Genomic DNA, 14731 nt, shown 5'->3' with positions numbered 1-14731 from the left:
TTGTTTTTTAAGAGAAGTAGTTACTGTGGTTTTATAGCAAGACTCTAGAATTTCTGGCTCCCAATTATTAAGCATTAGAATTCATATGTAACAAACTTAAATAAGCATGTCAGCCCTAAAGTAACCACCACTATTCAGCTATGGGAATATCAGAAACAGTCTAATGTTCTGCAGTTACCCAAAAGCTATAGAGAGCATGATACTACAGATGGGCTCTAACTTCCCGGAGAGCTTAAATGCCAAAGCCAATTCTTCAATGCTGAAGGCTGCTAGAATGATTTGATGAACCACCACCACTTTGGGCTTTGTGGATTCTGCTTATTGAGAAGCATAATCTATAGCAGAATATAATTGTCCTTACAGTTTCTCTATTTACAAATTTATTTTTTATTGTTGCTAAGCACAAACTAGACATGTAGCTCATCTGCAGTCATTTTTCTATCAATATTCTCTCTCATCCAGGACACTGCATTTTTGGCTGTTGTAAATGAATTCAGTGTTTTCTCTGTAGGAGGAAGAAGAAAGGGAGAAATAACTTCTCCTTGGACTAAAGCCACACATTGGGATTAACCACACTGGATTTTTTTTTAAACCTTCCCTCTGTTTTTTTTTTTCCCCCCCCCTCTCTCCCTTAGGAAACACTATTCTCCTAAATACCTTTTAATGTCCCTTACAATAAGCTTATCAACAAGCCAAAAAGGGGTCTGTTTCATAGAGAAGAAGAAACCCCAACAATTCACTTGATACGTGCACTGTTACAGAGCATCTGTGCTTACTGCCTCCTGTAATGGCCTGGCTATATTTAGTAATCTATGTTTTCTCCCAAACCAGGTAAGAGGACCACCAAGCTCCACTCCTGTCATCCCAATAACCTACATCCTCTATCAAGACCTCTGTGGGTAGAAGGACTGTGGGAAGAAACTTGAGTTGCCCTTCTCCTGAACAAACCACAAATGAACAGGAAGAGCAAATTTTATCCTATTAAAGTACTCTAAGAAAGAAGAGTTCTAAAATAAATCGTAAGATTTTAGGAAAAGTGGGAGAATAGCCAGAGGCAATACCTATCACTCGAGACATTTAAAAGTTAAGTTTAATAAAACAGGAGAACGTGCCATGCAGCAGAATCCTGCAAAAGATCATTCTGCAGATGATCTAACGCAGCCTCTACTCTCCTTTTCTTCCAGTGCAATTTAGTGTCCTCCCCGTGGTGGGAGGGAGGCAGGAGACTGCCTCCCAAAGGCGCCCCAGCAGCAGCAACTGCTCCCTCACCCCCAGCCAGTGCGATCCAAGAGCATTGACACTGCAGCCAGTTCATGGGCAGCAGCTCCAAGGGCATGTCGTTTTATAACAGGCAACAGCACAGGAGATATGAAAGAGATTTCCAAAGTAACTGGATGCTTCAACACAATCTCCTTAAGTTAATGGATCCTTCAGTATGCTGTTTTTACAAATTCTATATACCCAATTATTTTGGTTCAGTTCGTTCCCTCCTAGCATCACCTCTGAATGTAGCCTGCTGACCTTGCTCACGTGCGATGCACAGGGCAGGTCTCGCTATCATTTACAAGCGCGCCTGAGGATCAGGCTGCACGAGGTCAGCCCCTACTCCCACTGCAACACTAACGCACTCTGTGGCACACATTAGACAGCTTTGCAAGACCTAGTAAGCCTTAGTAAAGCACTGCTCAAGACTGTGCCTGGGATATAAATGCATCCCCTTCACACTAAAAAGAAACCAGGCTGTAACCAGGTCTCCCAGTACGCAGTGTAGTGAGGACAGAATTAGGTGTTGGGCAACTGATCATTTATAGCTGTCTAAAGGGGGACAGTAGTCCCAAGTGGTTCCTACTCCATCCACTTCCTCTTTTCAAGCAATTCACATTTCTTCTCCTCTTCCCCCTCCCCAGCCTGTCCACCCAATACACTCCCATCTTGCCATTTCTGTCTGTCTGACACTTGGGACCCTAAAGCAGATAAACCCAGAAAGCCTTCTGTGGTTATGCTGAACACCCTTTTCCCCGCCCCCCTCTGCTGAGGGCTCTTTGTGCCAGCTACCTCCATCCTCGTTATTTCAGCTGTCCACATCTCTCATTACATTCCTCTTCTCTTTTGCCCTTCCTGAACGTGCAGTTCCAAATCCAAAACCTATAAAGATCAGGAATCAGGCCTAATACAGCAGGAAACTAGTTTTTAAAAGATTTTTTCCCATTTGAAAGAAATGTCAGCTTCTTGTTTTCTGAGATTTTAGCTTACAGAGGTTCTTTTTTCCCCTTTTTTTCCTCTCCCCGCCCTCCAATTCCCTTCACTACCATAAAGATGAATCAAGAGTCTCACATAATCACAGGTCCACGAGCTGGGGCTTTAAAACAAAGAACAACCACCAACAAAAAACAAATCAAAACAAGAGTCTTGGTCTCATCTTTTCTCACTCCTATACCTCAAAAATATTTAACAATTAGTAAAGTATAGAAAACAACCCAATAAGCATCTATACACCTCAGTAAAAGTTACAGGTCAGGAATGTACGCGATAAGTATGCACCATTTCTCTAACTGTTGTCCTTGTTTGCTGCTTTCCCTTTCCTTATCACGGATCAATTTAGACTGCAAGCTCTTGGAAAGCAATGCACACCACACTTGTATAACTCCTAGAAAAAGGCCCTATTTTAGCTGGCACTTCTACATACTAGTAGTTTAAGCAATAAAACTTCCAAAATAACCTAATTATTTTGAACTAAAAAAGTCCGACTGAGCCACACTTGCGCACTAAAACAAATATCTGGTTTTGCATTTTTCTTTTTGTTTTGGGGTTGTTGGATTTTTTTTTTTTAACCTTTTTGCTCTGTAAAAATGTTTCTTCCTCCTTTAGCCACAGTAGGCTTTCTTTAATCTCAAGGCCTTAAGTTTACATGATCCCTGAGGGCTCCTTTAACACCTTAGAAATAGCAAAAAGCAAGTCAACTGTGGTACAGTCTAAATGTAGATGAGGGACAGCCACACTCCTGTACGCTTGGATCTCTGTGTAATCTACTGAGTTTCTGTAGACATTTTTTCTTCCCGCTGCTTTGGGGAACAGACTTGGGTAAAATATACAGAAGAATACCTAAACAGGATGAGAGATCAATATATATTAATAGGTCATACACAATGCCAGCCAGCTGGCTATGGCAATCCACAAAAAGCACCGATTCCTGTGTTCAGCCATTTTTGGCAACATGATAAAGGAAAAGGCAAGTCACTTCAGCTGAGAGAGTAAACTTTTTTTTGGAACTGATAAAATTCAGACTAAAAACCATCAAGCAGAATACTATTTGAGATAGGAAAATCATCTTGAGCTTTCTGTGCATTTGTAAAAATAATTCTTCAATAACTCAAGTAGTTACTAATATATTTTTAGAGTGATTTTTTAAACAATGTTTGCAGGTATGCATTAGGAGAACTAGTATTAATATAAATGAAAAATGTTTATCTATAGAAATCTCTATACAGATATGTGCAAATACAAAAATTAAAAAGTACAATGCAAAGGCTTTATTTATCACTTAAAGTCAACACACTCAGTTACAGATAACAAAAATGTATCACTAAAATTGTACTCCAAACAAGCCAGCCTAAATCTAATGCTATCTCTACCTAAAAAGCTCAAGAAAATAGGTAAGTTTCCAGCGTGCCTGGGAAGTGAGCAAGTATGGACATCATCAAGGGAAGGGTACTTTTGAGAACCTCTCAGAGAAAACCCTCCAGCCAACAGGCCCATCTGCATAAACAAACGCCTTTGAGCTTTGCCCCCTCTGCCAACCCCAGCTGCTGCGGTATAACGCATGCTCTGGCCAGAGACCATCTCCCTGCGGGTCGCACCACAAGCCAGTCAGATTTACATGCCAAAAGCAACACCTGAAGCTCCACGCAGAGGCAACCGCAGGGCCTGCACGTGGAGTGTGTGTCCTGCGTCAGCACCGTCCAACAGGCCCACAAGCGTCCTGGGCACATGGAAAGTTTCTATGGCACAGTAAGCTGTATCACCAAGTGCAGTGTGCCAAAGCAGTCTGCGCCCCAAGCGGTAAAGTTAACGGCCTGAGAAGGGCTGAAAGATGCTCTGCCGTCCGGCTTCTACTGCATTTCCTCCGTTGTTTGCGCTTAGCCCTGTAGGTCAAGCCTCCAGCCTGCCAACTCCTCTAAGCACTCCTGAGCGCTGGCAGGATGGTGTCACTTCTGTGCTATAAACAGAGAATCTTGCTAAAGCAATTTTAAATCACGGATATGCCTATCACACTTATGCAGCACACTGATTGTCAAGGTAAAACTAGAATTTACTAAAAGGCAAACACTGTACTACCTCCGCTTGAGGGAGAGGTTAATTCCATTATCTAATGTTTTAAATCAATATGAAATCCAAATGGAGAGCTAAGCAAAAACTTGGCAAGAAAGTATACCAAGCACACTTGAGAAGTCTGGCACCTTTCGAAAGGGAGGAAGGAGGGGAGAAAAAAAAAACCCACACAAGACAAGAGACGTTCTATGTATTATGTCTGAGAAATAAACTACAAGTGTTTCAGAAGTCTAATCATAAAAATCCCCAACTTAAAAAAGTTATATTGCTAACTGAAGAATTCAGAATGCCCCCACCACCACCATTTTCAAAGTACCATTCCTTTAGTCATGAATAAAATAATAAGAGGCATTTCTGCATAAAGAAAGAGGCGACATGTTTATAGGGTTTCCTTTACAGCAGCAAAATCCACAAATAGAGAAACACATCTCACTAGGAAAGGGAACCCCCCCCCCCCCCAAGATACACAGCCTAACCAGCCTCTATCAAAAAACAGCTCCTTGGGATTTTAAAGGACATGTCTGGAGGATGAAGCATGCTCTATCAGTAGCTTGGCATAAAAACTGAACCCACATTTTCTCCAGAGTTATTTCAATGCTGGAAGAAGCACTAAAAAGATCACTATGACTTTCAATAAATGTCAACTGGAGTTTGCTAGGAGCCAACAGAAAATGCTAGACTGAATGTGAGTCTGTTTTAATTTATACAAAAGTGTTAAGGAGTGAATCATGGGAATGACTCAGTGAAGTGCAAAACAGAAGAGAAAAATGAGTGAAGAAAAAGAATATATATCCCCTGGGATCAACAATATCTCTTTGGTCACTGAAATATGGATTGTTTATTCACACACGAGACCAATTTACTAACAGAGGTTTGGGTTTTTTTGTTTGTTTGGGTTTTTTTTTAATTAGTCACCTTATTCTAAGCATGTTAGCAAAAAATCCAGTCAGCAAAAGCATTTAAACAGGAAAGAAGTCTAAATCACATTACGCAAAAAGCACTGAAAAAAGTCAGTTTTCGCCCACTGATTAAAGAGTAACACAAGCGCTTGTATGTTTTCTGCTGAAAACACTTTTCCCACTTTCCCTATGTTGCACCTTTACAGACCAGCTTTTGCTTTGAACAACTGTCCATTCTTTAGTTTGTTCAACGACAAGAAATGAGTAACTACTGGGAACAAGTCAAGAGGATGCAGTAAAAGGTTTTGGTGTTGCTTCTTGCCTGTTCTGAAAAGAAGTTACCACAACATTTTTCCTCTTAAAGAAGTCTAACACATGAAAACAACATTATCTTATCTTCTCCTTTTGGTGAGACATTTGTCTGTGATTGCCTTCCAGTTCTTGTCATGGTGCCCTTCCCCTCCTCTTTTTCCCAACTGCAGTTCTTACGCTTTAGTCCAAATGCCCTAATCTGATGACACTAATGCTATAATCAGTGATTTGTATGACATCCGGTACCCCAATTCAAATTCCTCTTTCCTGTTGCATTCCCAGGGAGCGTTATTTATTGATGTGACGCATGCCGTCTAGTGAACCACAGTGCTCTGAAAGCAGACCTCTGAAACACTGTGCAGAACTTTTTAACATCTTTTATGCATTACAAAACCTGTAAAAATATCGTATGAATCATGCTGTTTTGCTTAAGAAAAAAAATAAATGCTTTACATTTACACTGTGATACCGATCAGGAACTGTAAACCACTCTCCAATATAAATTTCACAAAAATAGGTTGTGAACAAATATTACAGGACACACTTTTTGTGCATCTCTGTAACGACGTGTTTTGCAGCGTATCACAGACAGCAAGCCTGACAAGAGAGAAAAGAGCACTAGAATTCAGTGGCCTCTGCCATTAACTGTTTTTTCACCAACAAGCTCAGAATTTCACTTACCAGTTTTGATACCTTGGCCCTTACTTTTACCGTCATAGTCGCATTACCTAATCGAGCAGCATGGCTCTGTGGAATAGCAGCCATCTCAGAAATAGGAAACAGAATACAATAAAAACCAAGCATACCAAGTTTTCTGATAGTGAAATTAAAAGCTTATTAAACTAAAAATGATGTTATATCCAGAGGGAAGACTTAAGTCCTTGAAAAGCTCTATACAGTTTGATATACACAGAGAAAAGGTTTTGACAGACATCTGATAATTTAAAATTCCTCCCTTCCCCTCATACATTAACCCTATCTCTGTTTTAATGAGGCATTTTCTGAACTAAAACTAATAAAAGTTAAAAAAAATCCGAATTATTTTTATTTAAAACAACAACAACAACAAAAATATTACAAAGGAAGGAAGTAAAATCAGGAGACCTAAAAGATGCAGTTTCCCTACTGCCGGTATTTGCACGCTAGTTTTCAAAGCTGAGTCATGAAGACAAGGGGAGAAAAAGGGCTAAACTCTCAGAGCCATAATTCACACAAATCTAGAACAGGACACCAGCTGCCAGCAGGGCCAGGAAACGCGTCCCGCCAAGAAGCCGGGGACAGCGAGACGAGGATGTCCCACGCTGGTATCAGAGATGGTTCAAAGCAGCACTTGCTTGCAGCAGCCTCCAGAGGCACTCTGCATTAGCTAAAGGAAGGGGAAGGGAGGGAGATCCAAAGTCTTTCCAGAATAAGTTAGCCCTGAAGTGAGGGGCTAAGTTGCTAAGCTTCCCAAATTTACAAATAACTAAGAGGAAAGACTGTTCAGTGGGCAGAATACATCTGCTGATCACTCTGTGCTTAAGATGCCAGGGGGAAAAAAGCAAAGCCTTGAATAGAGGAAAGGGTGCAGCCCGACAAACTGTTCTCTTGGCGATGGCGCGTTAGCTTAAGCGGCACTCCCCATACAGGAACTCGTTCCCGTTCCTGTGCCACCCATCTCAGCTGTGGCAGCCCCCTGCATGTGGGACCATGCAGCAAGTCAGGTGGAAAAACTGACTGAGGGTAAAAAATAATTCAGGAAAAAAGTTATTTATAGATCAAGGATCTGAGCTGAGTTAACTCACTTAAGTGATCTAGGTTCATAATCAAATGCTTAATTTGCTAATTTTGAATTTATTAAAATAATCTTGACTTCTTCTCTTGATCTGGTCTGGTCCTGTCCTGCAAGGAGAATACTGCCAAGGAGATCTGACAGACAGAAAGTGCCCAGGGACTAACAGATCTGTGATTGTCTGCAGGCTTATTCTCAAAGCCCCTCATTCTGGATATTTGGGGATGGGGTGTGTGCTGGCACTGGGATGTTTAACTTCCGAGCTGAAAGAAGTAGTCTGGAAATAGGCAATGCTGAGTGCTAGTCGATGGAGAGCAAGCTGTCATAGTAGATGCAAACCCAAAGGCAACAACAGAAAGCAGGGGATGCACAGAATCCTGGGACAGCCCTTGCCCAGCAACACACTTTTAGATTTGGCTGAAATAAAATGCCTCTTTCTTATTTCACACCACTGCTATAGAATGGTATTTACTTCCTTACTGCTCCAGGACTCAACTGTTACTGATAATTTATTTCACATGCTCTCCCAGCTCACTAATGCAGGAGCAAAAGGTCAAGCAGCAGCCAGACCATACTAGAAAAATATACCCAGTCAATGACTAACTGTTCCCCATTTATATTCATGTTTTCAGATCTACCAGTACATCATTTTAACCCATTTAGCATTTATAGTACTAATTTGGTGATGTATTTCTTTAATCAAAATGTTTAATTAACCAAATCAAAACAAGTCAAATGCTCTTGTCTATGCAGGATATCAGAATCACCAAAGTTATTAGCCACACCTGCAGTCTCAGGCAAGATGCAGCAAATTACTTTGATATTATCTAATGCCAGTAAAGCAGGATAATATAAATTGAGGCCTATACCATTTATTACTTGAATTTTGCCTGGACTGATTTGCCTAACTGGACAAATTCAGGTTTTCCCCTTATAAAACACTGGCATAACAAACTGTCTTTCAGTTACTTGCAACCTCTGCAGCGTCCCCAGGCTTACTGAAAAAGTATCAAAAGGTCAAGAATCCCTTCCGTGACCTTTTCAAAGGCCAAACTGAGAAGCCATCATCTGGAAGTCCAATTTCCTTACTAGATGTCCTGTAGCTGAAATCAAGAAAGAAAAAAATGACTTCGTACGGTTTTGTTTTCCTTTTTTAAACTGCTTGGGCTCAGGTGAAAGCACAGCCTACATCAGAAGCAGCAAGTAAGAGGGTGGAAGACGTCGTATTAGGAAGACATTAAGGGAGGAAGAATATGCAAATGCTGTGATTCCTACACCTGGCAAAGGATGCGGGATTACAAAAAACAAACTTGCTGACACAAGCTTTGAAAAAGCAAAGGAAAAAGACTCAGAGTGGGCTTCAAAAATTGGCAAGCTGAAACCACAGCATTTCAGCATAACAAAGTACTCGTGTTTGTACTTTTACAGTTAAAAAAAATGTGATCATCTCAACAGGAGACATACAGATGTCACAGTTGTTGTAAAAGCCAAACTTTTGTCTTATGTCGGCATAACTTTACAGCTCAGCTACTTGTGCATATTTTCACAAGAGGTGAGGAGAAGGCAGAACAGGTTAGATTAGAGCTTCGTTAGTTCCACAAAGCTGCCTAAAACTGAGTGACTGCTAAAAAAGGTGAGCACACTGCCAATATCTCCTTTGCAGTAATTCACATCTGTCTTAAAGACACACGACATCCACACTAACTGCATAGCAGTTCAAAAAAATAACACAGTTGCTATAAGACAGTTGCTACAAAGGATAAACCTATGGTTGGCAATACGTCACATGAATACGGATAAACTGAAGAGAAGCACAAGAGTGCAATAAGACACAAAATTTGGTGATTAGCCTGGAGTGAGGGGCTATGTATCAAGAGACCGAATTGCTCTTCCAATTCCCCTGCTGCTTCAGAGAGAATAAACTGTGCCAAGACTTCACCGGATATGCTATACATTCCTGGGACATGTCAGCCAGCAGGACAACTGAGGGAGATGGAGCCAAGGCTCTGCCTATGCTCTGTCCCAACCCACACACACCAGCCCCTTGTCAAAAGGACAACCCAGCTGCATAAAACACGCTTCCCTTAACAACCCACACTTTGCATTGTGGGCAGATGACACGGGACTGAAAGAGAGACTGACCTCAAAACTGCTGCACTATGCAAGCTGCAGTTTGGTACTGAGGAACCAGAAGCTCTTGATTTTGCAGTTTCGAAAGTGACAAAGTGGCTCTAATATAATTTAACTTAAAATACCGATTTCTGTCAGTTAATTTGAGAACTTAAAATCTCCAGTCTTACTGTATGTTTGTGTTCATCCAGACTGGCTAGACAATGTGTTTTTACCTGAGCTTGCAGCAATGATTTCTTCTTAGGAAATTAACATAAAATAAAGTGTTTATTTTCAAATCAGTGTCAATTGTGCACCCAGTCTTTATCATGCCAGAAGTGACAGACACTTATTTGTAAAAGAATTAGAGGTTTTTTTTTAAGTTTTCAGTCCACTCTTAAGAGTCATTTAAACTTTCACTATTGGACATTTTTATATAGTTGACAAATCTGCTTAGTCTGACTAAAGGCACCTTGTAGACAGTGGAAACTTGAACCATTTTCCAATCTATCCTAACCTTAGAAAACACCCTAAAGGGAAAGCTGATGTCATGTCAGTATTGTGCTTGCAGAAAACTGCAGAAGGATCGTTGGATATTCCCACCCTCACTTCGGATTATTAATTATATTGCAACATGGCAAAACACACAGAATGGTTTTTTAAAAAAAGTTTTTTACAACCATCCAATTTAGAACATTATCCTCACATCCTCACTTAGATGCATTTTAAATTGCCCCGTTTGTTGATCTTTTTCTGTAAGATTAGAACATGCAAATGGATACTTAAAAAAAAGTCTGATAGCCAACATTAAAGAACATAAACGTTTTCCTGAATAATTGAAAGGTTATTTTCCAGTTCGCTCCAAGCCCTCAAGCTACTTGGTGGGTGTAATCTATCGTAGACTCAACTGTGGCTGTGTATTTTGGCACTGATTCAGAACTGAGAGGTTATTGTTTGATTTATATGCCAAGAGCCCCTTAGATAAAGGGCTAATGGCAGGCTGATAGCTTCAGCCTTTGCATGTGGTGTTTATACAGACCGTTCTTTCCTCTCTCTACTTTCCACATGTATTTAAGGAAGGCTGCGTCATATCGAGATGAAGTTAACTAATTAACTCATACTAGCATAATTTGATAAGACAGTTGATTCACTAAACATCACTGGGAATGCTGTTAAAATACCAACTTTTCTGACTGAACAATTTTTTTTTTTTAAATATCTTTCTACACTGCCAAAAGCAGTGTTAAAGCAATAATCACACTACAAAAAAGCAGACAAGAATCAACCAGAGATCCAACAACATTCTTTTTGATCAAAATATAAACAGGAGGCCCACAGATAAAAAGTATGAAGCTTGTATAACAAATATCTTAAAATGGGATCACATCAAAAATTAATACAGGATTATAAGCCAATCATGTCTTTAATATGATCTCACTAAAGGGGGTGTTTGTTAAACTGAAAAGGTGACACAGAGTAAAAGTTGTTTTTTTTTTTTTTTTTTTTTTTTTTTTTTTTTTTTTTTTTAAGATGAATGTTCATCTAAAAAGTGGAGATCTGAGTAACTGAGCTGTTCCAGTAAACTCATTTCGGCAGATGGGATGGCTGCTTTGCTATCTAAAGATGCAACAAGCCTTTGAAGCAGCTTTGGCTGACCATGCTGGATTGTTACCAACATGCCAAGATGCAGGGCAAAAAAGTGAGGGTTGCAGACCATACTCATCCTGCAGGCCAGAGGCTCCTCACACTCCTAGTACAGCAATAGGCGAGAGATTCAGCTGAACGTTCAAGAAGGATCTCTCAGGCGAAGGCTGATTAGACTGCAGAACATACAAGGAAGAAAAAAAAGTGTCTATGCTCACACTTTAAAGCCAGCTTGAGCAGTGCTATCACACACTGTGCATAAAAGTAGATTCATACTTGAAACATGCAATTAAAATGCCTTTCATCCAGAAGAACTGGAAATATTTTACACAGTAATGCAGTTTGAAGACAACTGACTGGCATCTAAAGAGAACTGGCTCTAGCAGTTTCTAAATTTTCATATGCCTCTTCTTTTCTAGCATCTATGACACAGACGAGCGAGATCATCTGCATTAGCTCACTTTTTGCCAATTAAATAGAGTGGAATTATACAGCATTTCTTCGTGTGTTGCCCAAAGCAGGCCAGTAGGGAGTTGGTCCAAACTATTTTTGCCATGGATTTGGCAGAACTCAAAGTAAATCTCAGGTATACAGTTGGCAAAACAACATTTTTGGCTTTCATAATAAAAGAAAACTTTTCTTTAAAACATTATTTTTAAAAGGGAGGAAACAGATCAAAGTTTTTATATTACTAATTTGTTACAGTGATTTAGTTTCTCGAGTGGATACCAGTCTATTCGAAGGCAATACCAATTACCAAAAATGTGATCAAAATTCCTACCTGAATTATATCATGTGGTGATTATAAACAATGGAAATGAATAAAGTAAAAGCCTTGAAAAGCTTCTCTAAGCACTTCATTAGTGGAATGCTTAAAGGAAGTTTGTCGAAAAAATACTTTAGAATTTTGCATATTGAAATAGGTAGGTTTAATTAATTTTCATTCTTCCAATATATGGAAATATCTTTTTAAAAAAAATTAACAGTGCCCATGCACTTACACTGTACAAGAGAAAAGACATAAGTCTCATTTGCAGAAGGAGTAACTAACAAAGCGAGGATGACTCTACTAGTGTGAGCTGACTCACACTATTGCATCAGTTTGACAGAGGACTTCTGAAGATTTCAGCATTTCTTCTTTCAGCTCTTCCACAGTACAGCAGTTGTGGTGAAGAAGAGGAGGAATGGACACTACATAGAAATATATCTGATGCAAATTAAGTATCTGCTTCAGAAGAAAAAAATCACGGAAAACATTTACAGAGACAGTGGCTTTTCAGCAAGAAACAGCTAGGTATAATCCAGGGCTATAATATCCTGGAGTTCTTTCAAACGCAAATGGCAACTTGGTTTGGAGATTTGTAACCAACAAATAAAAGTGTATCGTTTTATTCAGTTAAAGATGGAAGAAGCTGTGAGAAGTTAATCTCTCAATTAAGGTCCATTACAAAGCTCAAAAGATGTTTTTTCCATGAAGTACTCAAATTTCTTTACTGTGAGGGTAACAGAGCACTGAAAGAGGTTACCCAAAGAGGTTGTGGAGTCTCCTTCCTTGGAGATATTCAAAAGCCATTTGGACACAATCTTTGGAAACATGCTCTAGGTGACCCTGCTTGAGCAGGGAGGTTGGACCAGATCTCCAGAGGTCCCTTCCAACCTCAACCCTTCTGTGATTCTGTGATGAGATATTTCAGCATAAAATAAAGCAAGCCCTACAACAGAAGGAGTCACATAAAGAGAATTCTCTGTATCGTTATTTCTATAAACTATTTAACTTCCCCAAAATGAAAACTAGAGGTCTTGCCTATGTGATATACCTTGCTATTCACTACGTACAAACTAGGAGTATTTGCTAGTATATAAATGTTTCTGTACTATTAATGCACTCCTATAGTAAACAAACTTCTCCATGATCAACCTATTAGTAGATGTTAGCGAACTTCAATAGATTATTCTTCTGCAAGACACAAGCAGCGCAGATCCTTGTTTTAAAAAAAAGTTTCACACAGACAACAAAATATCATTATAAACAGACTAGATTAACAGCTTTTTGCCACCAGTTTACTTTAAAACATTTTCATAGCAGCAAGCAGATAAAACAGAAGCTAAGATTTTGATAGATACTTCCATCTGGCATTTTAAAAGCTGTTTCGAGATAATATTCAAGATGTTGCCAATCAGCTTGCACCAGTCAAAGCTAAGGCACATGCATAAAGATAATATATAATGATTGACCACAAAGCTTCACGAGAGTCTTCCCTAGAGCACCTGAACAATTTATAAGTAAAAACTGTTAGAGTTAAGACATTTGAGTTAAGACATTTTCAACAATAGTATTGGACAATTCACTGTGCTGTGCTCAATATACAGGTACATGTACAAAGAAAGTACATAATTAATTTGGTCAATTAATGTCAAGTGATGTGGACAGTAGGCCTGTCCACATCAAACCACGGTCTGTCACCAAAAGTCAAAAATTTGAGCCTCTTCTTGCCTGTTTTCACCTTAGCAGAATCCCCTTAGTAATACGGACACAGTACACAGGATCACTTTGCGAAGCAGACCAGGAAGCAGATCATTTGCTTCATCTACTGCCCTGACCCACAGAAACAAAACACCCATCAAACTACGCCCTGGAGCTTAGCAGTCCAGACAAACAGCGGAGCTGCATGACCTGCAAGACCACGTGATGTAATACATCAAGTTTTCTTTCGTTACTGTTTCCTCATAAAGCTGACTTGACATGACCATAAAACAAACACACAAGGAGCACAAGGGTTCCTGTTTGAAAGTCACGGCTCACAAACTAAGCCTAGCTTGTCTAGGGTACATGGGGGAAGCTGGCTAAAGCGTACACAGCATTTACTTAAATTTTAGCAATAAAAGAGAGAACATTTATTATATTCAAGGGATCATATTTAGCTTCATAAGGCATGCCTAGACATACATGTACTTTAGGGCAATATTGTAACCCATTCAAGTTAACTGAAGTTTTGCAGGCTTTTTCAGAAGAAGGATGATAAAGGAGCCTGTTGGTTATCAATAGGAGCAGAGAAAAAAAGTCACCAGACACAACCAGTAAGACAAACAAGAATAGAAAAGTACTGTTTGAATTTGTCACTGAACATCATGAGAGCAAAAGATTCCGGTTCATCTTGCGAGCGAAGAATATGCAGTAAGGGACAAGATTTTCACAGGCACAGTAGCAGAAGTTTAAAAAAAATGCTAAGACCACATAAAATCAAAAGATCATTTCGGTCATGCAGGAATTGTGAAAGAATCATCTCAAACAGCTTTTAAAACACCACCATAACTTTAATTTGCAAAATCACTGTGTTCCATATATACTATTGTGTTCCAATAAAACCATGATCACTCTACTCTAGTCAGGGGAAAAATGTGTTCCCAGTTATCAGTAGAGCATGGGAGAACTTAAGAACAAACAATTCAGAAGATTTGTGTAAACACAACCAATACAGCAAGCCTGAACTGCCTCAGAAGCAGCTCTGTCTACCTAGAGCCCTTTGTTAGGCACTGAATCCCCTTTTTTCCTCTGACACATAATGGACAGACAGTAAACCAGACTCTAAAATTGACACATTTTTGGTCCCATCAGTGATCTGAGCTAAAATAGAACTTAAGAATGAATTATAAAAAGTTTGCAAGG

The 14731-nt window shown here is 39.5% G+C and overlaps 1 protein-coding gene across 2 annotated transcripts in view; it reads right to left on the bottom strand.

Moving 5' to 3' along the window:
• The window catches only part of SCFD2 (sec1 family domain containing 2), a 219355-nt gene that overhangs the window by 177124 nt on the left and 27500 nt on the right, over window positions 1–14731 (bottom strand). The gene's annotated exons all lie outside the window — the stretch shown is intronic.

This window comes from Dromaius novaehollandiae, chromosome 4 (assembly GCF_036370855.1).
Source record: "Dromaius novaehollandiae isolate bDroNov1 chromosome 4, bDroNov1.hap1, whole genome shotgun sequence".
Lineage (NCBI taxonomy): Eukaryota > Metazoa > Chordata > Aves > Casuariiformes > Dromaiidae > Dromaius > Dromaius novaehollandiae.
This window is presented reverse-complemented; position numbering and strand designations above follow the sequence as displayed.